This window comes from Drosophila obscura, unplaced genomic scaffold (genome assembly GCF_018151105.1).
Source record: "Drosophila obscura isolate BZ-5 IFL unplaced genomic scaffold, ASM1815110v1 contig_189, whole genome shotgun sequence".
Lineage (NCBI taxonomy): Eukaryota > Metazoa > Arthropoda > Insecta > Diptera > Drosophilidae > Drosophila > Drosophila obscura.
In genome coordinates, this window is record NW_024542777.1 from 1,719,854 (window position 1) to 1,735,858 (window position 16,005).

General features: G+C 45.0%; 1 protein-coding gene across 1 annotated transcript in view; it reads right to left on the bottom strand.

Moving 5' to 3' along the window:
- LOC111066737 (frizzled) overlaps window positions 1-16,005 on the bottom strand; it is an 89,699-nt gene that overhangs the window by 72,035 nt on the left and 1,659 nt on the right. The window lies entirely within an intron of this gene.

Here is a 16,005-nt window from a genome sequence, read left to right on the forward strand (position 1 = left end):
AGGAGTCCGGGAAACTCGTTTATTAGGACTTTAATCCGGAGAGAGCCACACCAGCCGCCCCTCCAAATAATTGAGTATTTATGGTTGACCCTTTTGGGACCCCACTCCACCGCCCCCGCAACATCGGCGAAACTTATTTCCCAATTGGCCTCGGGCAAAAGTTTTGACAGTTTTAATGCTCGAGGCTCGGGGCATGCAGGAGAGAGTCCTCCTTCTGGAGGTTTAGAACGGGTTTTGGTTACTCACACTCATCCTCGGACAGAATGAAAGGATTTAGGAATGGGAGATTCTCAAAGTTGGGAGGACTCGAATGGGCAACGTACCTGGAAGAGAAAGAAGGAAGATTGTTAGACTTAGTTTTAATTCGTACAGATATTTATTGAGGAAGCTTAAAGCTAGTCCTGGACATCTACTATTCGATCTTAAAATGTTCCTGATTCATGAATCCTGCATTAAATATTTGAATACTCGTGAAAGTTTTCTCCCAGCCATCGAATGGAGATTGACTCAAGACTTGAACACTTTATGATGCATCTCCAGAGCTCTGGTCGCATCAGTATTCTGTGCACCTTTGGCAAGGGATACAATCACTCAAAAAATAAAAAAGTAAGCAGAATTCCGGATTTCATTTTGATGGCTTTTAATCAGCTTAAAAATTAGTGGCCATAAAATGTGAATCTCGCTCTCCTGGGGCTCGGGTTCCCATCCGACTTCCAGCTTTCAGCTTCCATCTTGCATCTTCCACCGGTGGCAAGATTATTATGCTTAATGATGTACAACATAAAAAATCCTTTTTTTACGATATGCAAACGCATTTTGATAATTTGCTTTAAATAATAAACAAGAGGAGAGCTCTCTCTGTCCTACCCTCCCTCTGTATCTCTCTGTCCTCCTCTGTGTGTGTCTCTGTGGCAGGATGCAGGCACCCATAAAAAGTTTGAGCGTGCCATAAAAAACACTTAAGCGACGAGTGAGATGGAAGTAGAGAGATGGTCTGCTGGTGTGCTGGTGAGGTGGGAAAGAGGAAAAGAGCCGAGGAATAAGCCTCTAATGGGTTGCTTAAGAACACGTTGCCACTTTGCCTTTGCGTTAGACAGAGAGACAGTGGGAGAGAGGGAGAGGGGAAAATCATTTTCATGTAAATTGACACGTTTCATTATGAAGATGGATCTGAGGCATCCATATCCATCCATCCATCCATCCACAGAGGGAGGTTGCTGCATCTCCAGGGAGTTGCGTGCCAAGCCCGAACGAGGTGACAACTCCGCAGCAGCTCTCCGAGGGCCCAGAGAGTGTTGCAGGTATTGGCTGTATCACCATGGCACACATTGTGGTCGAGGGCGAGCTTGCTGGCTGGGAAACACGATATGATGTGTGGTAAATAAACTACCGAGCCACCAAGGGTGGGGTGTCTGTTACCTTCTGGTGGAGAAGGCAGAGAACAGCGTACAGAGTGCAGGCAGCGAGGAGTGGATCGGGGCAACAGAGTGCAACAATTGGCAAGTGTCTGGCCCTTCCACACTTCCACACTTCCAAACAGGAAGCAGCCCAGCAGGCAAAGTTTCGAGTTTCCAAACAGGGAAGCATTCGATTCCCACTCGCATTTGCATTTGCATTCGGGTGACCTTGGAAGAAGGGTTAAGAGGAGACCGATTGACCCGGATGAGCTTTGAAGTTGATTTTGGAATATACAGAGAATATTCTTTTCATCTTGTTATCTGATCTTGAATGGATCTTTAAACATTTCTTGGATCAAATCTGATATGTAGATATATTTTTCCTTTCCTTATAGGCAGGCTTTACGCACTCACCTATCCCCATCCTCGTCCGGCTCCTGTAATCCCCCATCCTATTACCATGATTAGCATTTCGCCACAGAACCTCACTACCCCAATCAGCTGACCAACGGCAATTGCGGTGAAGTACTCCAATTGCAGGCCTCGACTTCTGAGGCTTTCACTCAAACCCCAATCCTTAGCCCACTGCCACCTGTCGGGGGAAGCAGCCATTCGGTGCAATGTTGCACATGCATGCGGGCAGAGATACAAATTCTCGTTGGATTGGATTCGGAATGGGAGGCAGAGAGCAGAGTCCGAGTCCGAGTCGGTTAGCCGGCATCTGTTCTTTTTCTGTTTCTTACCTATTTACAACCGCTTTAACCTAATTTTATTACCCAGAGGGGTGAGCGGTGAGCGGTGACTGTACCACTCACCACCAACTCAATTAAGACACACAGCGGAGATAAAAACTCGAATGGGGACAGCATCCAGCTCGAGCTCCAGCGCCAGCCCCGTCACAGTCTCCGGCTACTGTTGCCTCCAATCTATGGATCTTCGCACTCTCATTTGGACCCCATCCAGAGCCAGGGCCACTCATCGCCACCATGCATGTCAAGTGTCTCTGGCTGCCCCACCTCTGTGGTACATAAAAATCCAATTTTCGTAATTAAAAAAAATAAAAGCCATGCAATGCACCAAGAGGGAAGCCACTGCCTTGGGGCCGCATTAGAGCACACAGAGGAGCTCCATGACCACTCCCCGAGTCCCGGGTACCGAGTCCAAGTGCCGACTGCCGAGTGCCGAGTCCAAGTCCGAGTCTCATCTCATTAGAGCACTTCCCTTAGTGTCTTCCTCCCTTCGCCGGCGACGGTGGCATAAGCACTCCACAGCAGAAAGAAATATAAATGCAGAAGGAACAAATCTGAGACTGGAAATTCAGTTTTCAAATCATTGAATGGAAAAAAGCGAAGAATGCTAAATAAATAAACAACAATAAAAAAGAAGGGAAAGGCATACGGCAGACGGCAGACCAAGATTGAAGTTTATTCTATTCTCCGCTGGCCTGCTGCTCTGCTGGTCTCATCGTGTGTATGAAGCTCTTGAAACTGGCATATCATCGTTGGCGTTGAGCATGGGCCATGGCCAAGAGTCCGAGTGCCGAGTGTCGAGTGTCGAGAGTCAAACGAGAGAGAGAGAATAGTGGTCGGAGAAGGGCAGGAGCCAGAGGAATCATCATCATCGTCATCATCATCGCAGCTGTCCGACAGTGTCCAGGCATCGTTAAAACGCTTAGCACGTTTTTAATTATGCCACGGAATGGAGCCGAGCGGCACGGAGACGGACCAGTGCCACAGAGGATGCCCCTGGGCTCTGGGCTCTAGGCCCTGGCGCCCTTCATTTTCGGGGATACGCTTCAAGTGGCAGACTGCGATTTCCACTTAACTCAGCGCTGACTCCATTCTCTGGTCATTTTTCAAATGCAAATTGCAGTTATGCTGAAGGAAAGCCACTGAAACTGTATATTTAAGTTACGGAAAATGAGCTGGCGAGGGGCGTAAAGTATGTGTGGAAGGTATGAGGAAGGAAGATAGATGGGAAGAAGGAAGGAAGGCATCGCTTATGTTTTATAGATTTAATGTTTTGGTTCAATATTTTCGCTATCTTTGGGATATTTAAAGACTGTTTTTTTAGACTTTTACTTAATCAATCATCCCTCAGCCTCAGCCATTCTAAGCTGAACTTCGAACACATCAAATGATTATTCATTATTTTTCTGCAAAACTTTCTCAATATCCCCCCATGGTGTAGTGCAAAGTCCATGGAAATTCGCTTTCAACAGCTTTCCGAACTAAACTTAAACAATCAGAAAATATTTTCCAGCCGAACAAAAGGAAAACTACAAAAGCAGAGCAGAAATAATTTAGAAAAGCACAAAAACTGCTGCAGGATATGGAAACTGAATTCCTGACAAACTCGTTGGCCTGGCCTGGCCTGGCCTGAATATCTCGCACAAAAGTCCTGGGGCACGAAACGAAGCAACAGCAAAAAATTGTCTGTAAAAACAAACAAAAACCAGCAACAAAATTTTAAATAAATTGAAAACAAAAAATTTCAACGTTTTTTTTAGGTTCAATTATTTAGTTGGCTTAGAATTTGCAATTGGCGAGGCGTTCAACATGTGGCAGACTGTGATTAGCTGCAGGTTTTGGTGCGGATTGGCTGGGGATCGGATCGGGATTGGGGGCTGCTGTTGTCTGTTGTCTGTTGCCTGTTGCTTTCTTGGCTTTAGCTTTGGCTTCGGCTTCGGCTTCAACTGCCCGACGGCGAGAGCGAGAGAGGAAAATGGCCAAGAAAAACTGCAGCTAAATTCGTTTCTTGCAGTTCTGCTTGCCTCATGCTGTGGCATCAGTCAAACGTCCAACTGCCGCCACTGTGGGTGCATCTCTTAGCCCTGTCTCTTTCTTGTTTGACTTGTTTTCCTGTTGTCTGGCTTCAAAATGCACGTCTATTGACAGTAGCCATAATTTGTTTGTCTAGCGTGGCAGTGGCAGTGGCATCAGGGGAAGGAGTGGAAGGAGCGAGGGGATCGGACCGCGTAAAAGTGCCCAAGTGGCAGTCGAGTGGCAATTGCCTCAGAGGCCAGCCGGCCCTCCTTCTCCTCCTCTCAGCCACTCCGCTGCTGATGGCTTAAACATTAGTTGTTGCTGCTCCCCGTTACCGTATTTTGTTGTGCTGTGTGTTTGGGGCCACAAAAACTGATGACAGTTATAAATGATGGGGTTGGTTTTTCGGTGGGACTGCTCGTGTAGCTACTGCCTCTCTTCGCCGAGGAAGTGGCCAACAGGGGAGTGGACTAGCGTCGTCCCAAGTGAGTGCTTAAGTGTACATAATCTGGGTGCCAAGTCTTCTCTTCTCGTTGCCGGAGAGGCAAAAGTGTAGCTTTAAATACGAATTTAATGCACTGAAAGGTTAATTGTTGACAAGCTTTCCCCAAACGGTTTCCTTTTAAATTTACCCAATGAGATAAACAGTAACGAACAGAGTCTCTGCCCATCTATATCTGTTCTACAACTATAACATGTACACAAACTGCACATAAAGCATCCAAATTGAAATTAAAATTTTATCTAAGGGACAAGAATTTTTAAAAGTTATTAAAAATCATTTTCCAAGCAATACTTTCATCAGTGAAATAATCCATGCACCATTTTTACCTCTTCGCTTTTTATAAATTAGATACACTGAGAGAAAAATAGCAGAGCAAAATTTAAATTAAATATTCAATTTTTAAATATTAACATAGTGAAATTAAATTTAATTCACTTTGATTTAAATAGAACTGTTTTGAAATCGAATTTAAATCTTGCTGGGAAATATACATATGTATACATATAATTTAAATATGAAAATATTCAATTTAAACAGATCAAATATTTCTTATATTAATGTGGAAGTTTTATTGAAAACGACTCTTGGGGCAAATGTAATGGTTTGGGGCTATGGACGTATTTCTATGGGTATATAGATTACGATCTGAGTAAAACATGTACCAAAAAAAAAAGAATCCTTAATCACAATAAAGTTCAGTTTCATTCATTAGCTGTGAAAATAAACCAAGGAAAAATCAAGAAATAAAAAATAAAGGATTTATGATGGTCAAACAAATTTACCATATTTTCCATATATATTCATATCCATATATATATATATTATCATGGGAACTGATTTAGACAAGATCCTAAACGCTCGGATCAATGGAGACTACTGATGCGATATAGTAGTTCCATCTATTGACTAAAGAAATGCTGTCCAACTAAGTGAACTAAGTGAACTATTCTTAAACGATCGATCCTGTGGATATGATATAGTAGTCGAAAATGTTTTCTTTATTAAGTTGTAGAATTCATTTCAATTTTAGTACAGCCCCTTTATTGGTATAAGCAATAAAACTCCCAAAAGGAGTGCAGAACCACGTAAAAAAGGGCAGACAACTTCGAATCATTCAGAAGCATTAGAGCGGCAATTTGAATTTAATTTACCTCCAATTTGATTCGGGTAGCGACCATATTTTGTACCGTTTTGCCATTATAACGGCACATAAATGCGCTAAGTAACGGTTGAAGTTGTACAAGCCAAAATCATGGCATTTAACCCGTATTAGCCATGGCAAATTGATTTGGTGGCCATTTTGAGACTACGCCCAGTCCGCGCCCGCCCATTTCTGACACGCCAACACCGTAAACGCCAGAGAGCCGAAAGAAACATTTATCGTTTATCGTTTTATCGCCTCTATGGCCCCTGTGCCGAACAAATTTCCTTTCAAGATAAAGTCATAGTCGCAGAAATGGCCATAAATTACGCACTCGAAGCACTCGCTGGCTAAGAGTTACACTTACAAGCCAATGCCTTAGATAAATGTGGTCATCGGATCGGATCGACCGGCCGATGGACTCAAGATATCCATCGATAAGAGGACTGGCACTCGAACTGGGGCTGGGTCTTTCACTCTATAAATAATATAATCAATGCAACGCATATTGCAAATCAAAGCAAGGCTATCGCAACAATTTAATCGCCAACTTTAATTGTAAATCTTTGCCACAAAAAGTGGCACAGCAGAGCACAGCACAGCACATAGCCCAGAGTCGGGGGCTATTAACGGCTCCGTTTGGTGCGGCGGCTCGGCATTAAAATAATGCTCTGGTAATAGTTCGATGGCCATAGGCGTTATGCCAGCCTGCCATATAGGGACTTCGGCTCCCTGACATGGCCAGCAATTTTCACTTGATGCATTGACAGCTCAGATCTGCACAGGGGCCCACTGACCACAAAAGTATATATATGTGCATATGTGTGTCCAGAATGTGGCAGCACACACTCGAGCGGATGAGGGCAAAGAAAAACGAGAATCTGCTCGATTGTTTGCTCACCTGCAAGGGAGAAAGAGTGCGAAGATGGACTGGGAGCTGGCCCCTAGAATACTGAAGGATTTTCCAGAGGGTATGGCACTCGTAGCTGGGGTATATTGAGACTGCTGTCTCCCAAATCGGGTTCCAGGAGATGGTATATAAATATATCTTTCAGCTGTTTACTGGCTTGGTGTAGACAAAATAAACTACAGATTCTTTATAGATTCTTCTCTTATAGACCACGTCCAAGTGTGGACTAGTTTTACTTTTATTCCAACGCAACGCAGCGCGCAGCGCAGCGCAAAAGCTTCCCCCAGAGAGTCTCAACCAGCAACCTCAATCTCAGCCCCCAAGCCCCGGCCTCGGCATCGGCCTCGGCATCGCCATCTGCATCTGCATTGGTGTCTGCAGGTGCAGGTGCTCTGATTGTGTTTGCCTTGTCCGACATGCGTGCCGAAGATGATCTGCAGTCTCCGTCTACGTCGCCATCTCCGTCCCCTGCCCATCGCCTTTGCCCCTCGAAGTGAATGCAGAAATTTTAATTAAATTAAACTTTACTTTGAGTCACGTGTCAGGGGGACATGGATGGCCGCATGGACAGGTGGACAGACAGAGTCCCTCCGCTGCACGATAACTCTCTCTCCCATCTATCGACATCTCTCACCTCCCATCATAGGCCCGAAGGGGCCGTACAAATTTTACGACAATTTCTGTGACCATCTCATGTGGTTTGTGTTATTCAATTAAAGTTGGGCCCGTTCTTCGTTTTTAATTGCATGCAGAACCTGAGGATATGGATAAAGAATGCCCATGGCAGGGAGTGGACAGGTACTGGGTACAGTGGGGCGCCTTCAATTGATCTGTGAACCTGTAATATTATACTGGTAATAGTGGTTCGCTTTCCAAGGTAATTCCTCACATCCGTACATCACTGTAGAAAATCGATCTAATTGTTTCTAGTGCTTTGTGGCTTTAGTAGTTCTTTCTCGAGCTACACATGCGATTCGTTTCCCAAAATAGATTTCCCAAACTAAGCCAAACATTTGACTTTGACTTGTTCCAGCTAATTTGACCCACATCAAGCGGGGAAAGTTTCGTTCGGCCCATAAATAACCTTTTGCATATTTCGTGGCACAAAACATTTGACTTGTTCACCCACTCTGTCATTGGATCTTGTCTGTGCCGTGTCTGTGTGTCCTTTAGCCCCCATCCCCCCATCCAGGCCAGCTGAAACATGCACACGGAAACAGAGTTTTGCGCCCTGTGCGAAAGCAACATAAACTTAACACAATTTGGTCACGATTTGGGGGACGAACACGCCAAAAATTCATCAACATGCAAAGCTCTCTTCGGACTAGGACTGGGGACTGGGGCTGGGGTTGGGGTTGGGGCTGGGGGCTCTCACAGCCATCCATCCAATCATCCAATTTGCCTGATAAGAAGCGTTTAGCCAAAAACATGCGCCAAATTACATCAAATTTCTCACTGTAATGTGAGTAGAGAGACTCTCCCCTGCCCCGATGGGGCCCCCAGGCCATGCTTCCAAATGTGGAACTAGTTTTTATAGCTCCCGACATAAATCAAAAGAGAGCTGCCCTGCCCTTCCCTGCTCCTGCATGGGGGGAACAATCGAAGTTTTGTGACGCGTCACGCAAATCTCGATAGCAACAGTGGCAGGGCAGGCACACACGAAAACAGGGAAAACAATTTCCACTTGTCAGAAAGGAAAATGTGATTTGGGGAGCAGCTCCGCTGAGATGGGGGACATTATCCGCCAAACGCAATTTGACTTTGCAGTTAACATAAATCCAGACAAATCACAAATCATGTCCGTAATTGGGACTCGTCATGGCACGGCCCGAGAGGGACCCAATCGGGATAATGGTCCATCAGCCATGGTCCTTTCCCACTGGGATTGCTTCATTCTAATTAACGCGACAATCAAATTGTAGCCGCCGAATGTTGTCACATGATTGATCCGAGCATTCGGCCACGTCAAAGCCCGCAATGAGGCTGACCCACGGATGGCCCAACGGGCCACAACTGCCCACAGATTTCTGTGGCCTTCTGTCAGTCCAGTCCAATGCCAGGCCATCATGCAGCATCATCGTCATCGTCAGAGCGATCCATCTTGAATATTTCTGGCTTTGAATTTGACTTTATCAACGATTTGCTTATCTTCAGAGTCTGAAGATGTTTTTGCCTTGGGGCATGTTAGCAATGGGAAGACGTTTGTTGCTTGGGCTCTATGAAAACCTTGGAGGCAACGGAGAACTCTGCATCCAAAGTCGCTGAAGGGTATACAAAGTTCCACCTATTTCCGATCCGATTCCCCCCAATTGTTTATGGGACTGCCCCTGCCCACGTCTGCGGACACATACGATAGATTGCTCCACATATGCGCCCGTTCCCTCCATGAGTCTGAGATGATTTACAGTTATGACAATTTTAAGTTGGTTCATTAGAGAGATGCACACACACACACACACACACACACACACACACACACAGATGCAGATACAGATACAGAGACACTCGTAACTCTTTCGTGCTGTGTGCGTGCCTGAATGTGTCTGTATGTCTGTCTCTCTGTCTGTCTGTGTTATGATTGAAGATGATTACAAACGTCTTGTTATGGACTGCATACAACTATTCTCCTCTCCCCCATCGTGACTCCGATCGTTATCCATTTGGAGTCTGGTCTTCTGCTCATCTGGATCCCCCCACAATACTACGCTCCACTCCACTCCACATCACTCCACTCACAGAGCGCCTCTCTCTCTCTCTCTCGCCTGTGGTGGTTATGGTGGTGTGTGCCTGCACTTTAATTAATAGCCACTGTCAGCATTTTTGAGTAAAGCATCCGCCAGCTCCGCTGCCTCGCACCCACCCCCCTGCCGCACTGCTTCCCTGCTGTTCGGAGTTGCGTTTAAGTAGCTGCATTATGGCCATAACTAAAGCGCTAAATTATATCCAACTAATGGCTGTTTACGTATCTCTCTAACCCCTCCTCGCCCCCCTTCACAAGGCAACCCGTGCGTGGAGGCCTGGGGCTTGCATGCGAGTTGGAGGCGGTGGCTGTGGCTGTGGCCGTGGCGGGGGAGGGGGCGGCGGCGGTGCCAACGTTAATTGAATGATTTTTTGCTCGGATGAGATTCTTTCTTCCTGCATGCCTGACTGCACAGAACTTTCTCTATTAGGCTGCGGCGATATTTCATATTGGAATGTGGCAAGCAAAGAATTCCCGATGCTACGAGCATTGGATGTTCAGAAAACCTGTAGAGCAGAACAGATCCTGTAATATTTTATATTATAGTGCTAAATGTTTAATTCTATGGAATCTGTAATCTATACAAATACAAATACAAATGATTCTCATTAGAATTCGCTTACAGAAAGTCCCTCCATAGGCACAGCCAGCACAGCTCTTAATTTTAATTGCAATTTTCTTGATTGGGCATTTCCTGCCTTCGTTTTAGTGCCACATTGCTGCAAATATAATTATTCCACCAATTTCTGAAAGGCTTACGGCGGGACATTATCTTTATGGCCTGGATGCCAACTGATCCCTAATGAATCTCATTTTGATTTCGCCATAGCTCTTCTGGCTTATTATCAATTGGCCAACCGAATGGGATGCTCCATAAACCTTTAATTTCTTCCACTATTTTTATACTGGCATATAAACCAGATCCGAACCCACACACGCAGACGAGCCGGACTCTCCTTGGCCCCTCCCTCCCAGGTGGAGGAGCACACAATTTATGATTTGCCTTTTTGGTTTTCTGTTTGTCCCCAAGCGGAGCCACATTGCGAAACTTGTTTCCAGCCTGCCATTTGTGGACTTTGCGCCTGCGCCTGCGTGGCCGACCAAAGTCAACTTCTTCGCACATCGGCAGAATTATTTAATTAAGTCTTGGCCATCCGCGACGGCGAGGTGTTAACTGACCCAAGTGGCACAGGCACAGGCGCAGGCACAGGCACAGGCGCGGGCACTGCAACAATTTGTGGCCCCAAGGATTTCAGTTATGTTCATATAAAATATCGTAGTTTATTGCCCCATAATCCGCCGAACCGAGCCGAACTGAACCCACTTAGTGTGTCAGTCAGGCGACCATCTTGGAGACCCAAATATTTTGTTTATTTGGCCAGGGTGGAGTGTAGAATGGCGAAGGAGAAGTTATGGGGAGATGGGGGTGCAGTGTGGAGAGTGAATGGAGAGTATTGCTTTTGTTTGCCATTGTCTGGGCACTGGCAGACAATGGGCATTATAAATTCATCAGACCGACTTACTCTCTGGCTTACATATGAATGAAAGGATGGATAGGCTGGGGAGTGGAGTGGAGTGGAGTGGAGTGGAGTGGAGAAGGTGCCTCAAAGGATGGCCTGCATAATGTATCCGAGTGTATCTCAAGTATCTGTAAGATGCCTTTTGCCATCGCAAAATGGCGCAGCGCTTCACAGAACAATGCAAAACAGCAAAACAGACAGCAAACAACCAAAAAGAGAGCAGAGCAGGCCGAATCCCGAGGAGGGAAAAAGAGGATTCCTCTGTCTGAGATTGGGTTTTTACCCCCGAGAAGAATCCTGCTTCTGTCTGAGGTTGACATTTGTTTGGTCTTGGTTTGCTTTTGCTTTTGTTTTTAATTGTGTCAAATATTGCATGGGCTGTGAGTGTGGCAAGTGTAGAGTGCAAAGTGGGGCACGTGGGTGCAAATGAAAGCCACTTCATTGAAAGAATTCTGTGGCATGAGCCTAACAAAAACAACGAACATCTGCATAGAGCAGATGGGCTTTGAGTACTGCTGCGGCAAGTGGCTCGGCAAGGGGTGTTAGTTTTCTGATTAAAAGGAAATACATACATACATACATACATACATATATCTGTATGTACATATGTATGTGTGCTTAGTTTTATGCTCCAGTTTGCACAACAAAAGCGGGAATTACTCTGCAGGAAACATCTTGAAAAGGTTGTGGGCCAACATTTGGACAGCAAAAGCTTTTTCCCCAAGGCACTGGCACCAAAAATAACCCAAAGTAAATATTCTAAGGATATTTCGTATATTATTCTGGTAGCATTACAGCCCAGTTGTAAATCTTATATTATGGATATATCATTTATAGCAGTTTAATTCAATATATTGAAATTTATCTAAACCAACTTCAAGTCAGGGAAACAGAGGCATGGGAGAAATACAATCCGACAGTTGGTGGTGCATGCAAGAGGGGAGGGGCGGGCCCCCGTACATGTCTGTATCTGTAATAAAGTGATGATTATTCCTGCTGAAAATTCCGAGAATTTCTCGTATTCGTTTGACACACTTTTTGCTAACAAACCAGACAAAACCTCTTTGTACAGATCCATCAACCTCAACACTTTTGATGCCAGTGTAAACTGAGCCCAAAGGAAAAAACTTGTTACATTTTGTTAAATGGATTTAACACCCCGCAAATGGCAGGCCAACAGTGCCAGGCAACAGGCAACTGGAAACAGGCAACATGCCGTTTAGTAAATTCACAATGAGAGCAGACTGAAATGCATAAAAGGTGTCAACCGAATTGTGAATTTTCAGAATGTTTTTTGCGTTGTGTTTGGGGGTGCGGTTAGCCAGAGTTATTAAGCCAAAAATTGTAAATTTGTAAATTGCCATGTGGACTGGACGGGAGTGGACTGCACAGCACTGCCATTAAATGGTTGCCAGTAATTAAATATTTAGGCATACTTAACTGCCCAAACTGTCAGGCAAAAGTCAAAGCCAGGCATTAGCATTTCATTTCGTTAACAATTCCAATTTCAAATCCATTTTCATTTCCATTTTCATTTCCATTCCAATTCCAGTTCCTGTTCGGCTCCGAAGCGATGGAGCATGAACATTTACTGTGGGCGGCCGCATAAGGGGAAGGGGTTTTGTTTTGGGGTTTACCAATCTATCCATCAACAGATTTTGCTGTGTGGGTCCAAGGCGAACAACAGCAAAGAGATATTTCAGAAATCGTATTTCTCTCTCTATTTATCTACGTAAATATTGTGAGTTTCTCAGTCCCCATTTAAGTAAAATTTTTAGCTGCAGCAGTATCTGGATAATCGAGCGGACATATACTTGAGGGCAAGTGTAGCAGACACCTTCCCTACACGACACAATTTAGTCCTAATTTATCCATAATCTTCATAGTACTCCCTGAAATCTGATGGCTGTGGCTGTCCTTCTACACTTTGCTTGCAAACTTACACTCTCCTCCGCAACCCCGCAAAATGGTCATCGCTTGTCAGCTACAAGGTTTGTTGTCCGGCAGGACACTCCCTTCCATGTAGGACAAAGCGCTCTTATCGCTCAGAGCCAGAGCCAGAGAGAGCGGCCAGCACGTATAGGAAAAATTGCTTTCCCATTCTCTGGTCACTTTTATGGATTTACAGGGGGGTGGGGCACTTTCACTTGGGGGAAGAGTGGGCCCTGTCTTTGTTTGTCTCTGTGCTTAAGTAGCCGGAAGTGTGCTGGATTTTTTCCCAGTTCTCGCTGGCCGGAGAATTAATTGAGTTGAAAACGCTTTCGATGCTGTTCTCGTGCTCTCCGGCGGGGAGCATAAGATCCGAGCCGTGTGTAAAAATAAATAAATAATCGACATCGGCTTAACATTTATTGGTTATAAATTGAACAGTTCGAGCGTAAAATATAAAGTGGATTATGGTTTTAATGCAGCACAGCACACCACCATATAGTTTCGATAACGGATATTAAAGGCCACTCCATGAGATACATTTCACAGGCAGGACAGGAGAACGTTAGCCAGAGAGATTATCCCCGGGCTTTGCTCGTGAACCGTTGCTGCGAATGAGTCCTGATGATGATGATGTGGATGTCGAGGAGCAGTGACTGAAAGTCCAGTAGTTCAGGGATTACTTCATGGAAGCACCCACGGACAGTGATAAATGTATCTTTTGTGCTCAAGACAGATAAAATGTTAACTCAAGCATCTGTCAGGGCTACATAAAGCGTGGATTCGCATTGATTCCTTTAATTTGAATGCTTTGCAGACACTTTCTAATTATAATCCGAAAAATAAGCACTGATTTAGGCGCCATTTTAATGATTTAAACCATTGAAATTATCCCAATAGCAGCCAATAGCTTTTGGCTACAAAACAAACGAATCAAGCACCCGATCCGAATCTATTAAATATTAACTCTATTCAACTTGGTCTAATCCCTAGCTCCCCCTACATCACCATTACCAGAATCAACCTTTTTGACTAAATTAAGCAGTCACTCATTGAAATTTGCACAAACAACCAAAAATGCCGCATACAAAATATGTAATTTCGGAAATCAATTACCCAACCCCTCGGAAAGCGAGTGGGAGAGCCAGAAGGCCTGAAGGGAAATGCTGAATTGAATTAGTTGGAAATGTTTGCAGTGTTCTTTGCCGAAATAATCATAGGCAAAGTCCCAAAGATGCCTAAAAGGCAGAAAACCCCAATCCTTTTGCTGCTCCAAGGGCATGGGAAATCTGTTTGGCAGGGAGGCGCAATCAATTACAGAATCGGTTCACAATTAAGAGTGGAAGCCGGGGATCTTCTCGTGCTCTCGCTCTCAAATGAATCAATTTGGGGGGCCTACAACTAATCCCTAAAAGGGGCAGCTGTCCTCTATCGCCCTCTAAATGCGTCAAAAGCGTCCCAAATGAGGCTTTTAATGGTTTTACGATTTACCAAACAGCCGAACACAATCCCTCCTCACGCGTCTGCACGCCTCCCCCTAGCTGGTGTCCTTTCGCGCTCTGTGATTAATTTATTTTTGGCTGCCACGGATCACGATGAGGTTGGGCTTTCGAACGGGTGGTTGGTGGTTCATGGGGTTGGTGTCTGGTGGCTGGTGTCTGGCTCTTTCCCAGTTGTCTACACATGTAGCCATCAATCGGGCATCGGGCATTGGGCCCGGCCTAATCTGTTGGTTCCGGCAGGAGCTTGAAGGGTTATGGCTAATGATTCGAGGAAGTGAATTAGCTTGTTTTTGTTTAGTTACGAGTGTGTTTCTGCAGACTCGACAGGGAAAACTTACAAAGCAAAAATACACGCAACTTCTTCACAATATTATCCATAGATGAGAATGGAAATGTGACAGGCTGGCAGGCTGGCAGGTTGGCAGGGAAGCAGAAATCTCGAATCTAATATGAAAACACTCTCCCGTATTTCGGGATCATTATCTATCCAATAAGCATTAATTCACGCTCTCACGCCGTGCCATTATCATTAGCAGAGACAGGCACAGACACAGACGCAGAGAGACCCAGACAATCATGATATGGGGGCAATCCAAATGCAATCGAAAGCGAGGCGGGGCGAGGAAAACAAGCTGCTAAATTTCGCACGCAGCTCCCTCGAAAGGCAGTCAGACAGGGACTACGACGAGTAGTCCCTGAATAAACCAAAGATGCTGACAAGGATGGAGATGGAGAGGGGCTGGATGGAGAGCAGAGTGCTGCTGATGACACACACTGAGCAGAATAAAAGAAAAACGAGACCATTCAAGACTGAGATGGAGAAAAAAGCAACAGAATCGCATAGCTAAAGTAGCTAAGAGATACACATGTATCCGCCAGATACCATATACCAGATACCAGACTCGGAGCGAAGTGTGAATTATCCTGCCTCAAAGTATTTAATGCGCTTTACACATGCCAGCCAACAGAAAGAGCGGCAAGCGGGAAACGGGAAGGACTGAAGGCTAATAATAGCCAAGGAAAAGCAGAGAAAATCCCAAAGAAAAACATTGGAAAAACATTTAATCATTACTCACACAAACTCAACTCGAAAATGCTCGCTGCTGGATGGAATGAACTGTGGAAAGTCGCCCAAAGACGATCAGCCGAAAATGGCTGGAAAATTAATTAAAGAACGTGAAAATGCAACATGCCTGACCCCATCGTGCAGTTCAGGTTATTAAATATTCTCCACTTCTTGTTAGGTTTCTGTTTTTTTTTCGGTTTTGTTTTTTGTGGGTTACATAACCAGGCATTACAAATTACAGAATTATTCTTTTCTCTCTCGGCCTCTCTCCCGCAAGAAAAAAGATGAAAACTGAGATGAAAACTGGTTTACCTTTCCTCGAGGGAAGCCAAAGAAGCGAAGCGATCTACCTGACGTTGGTTAATGCTCCTCTTCGATGATGTACGGTACGGGCAGGTAGGAATTGGAATGCGGGCTCCTCAATACCATACTTATTTCTCTTTCTCTCTCTCTCTCTATATCTCTCGTTGCCTGTCCCCTGTCTCTGTGTTGGCAGGACCTCCTGCTGCTTTTCCTGGTGGTGGTTGGAA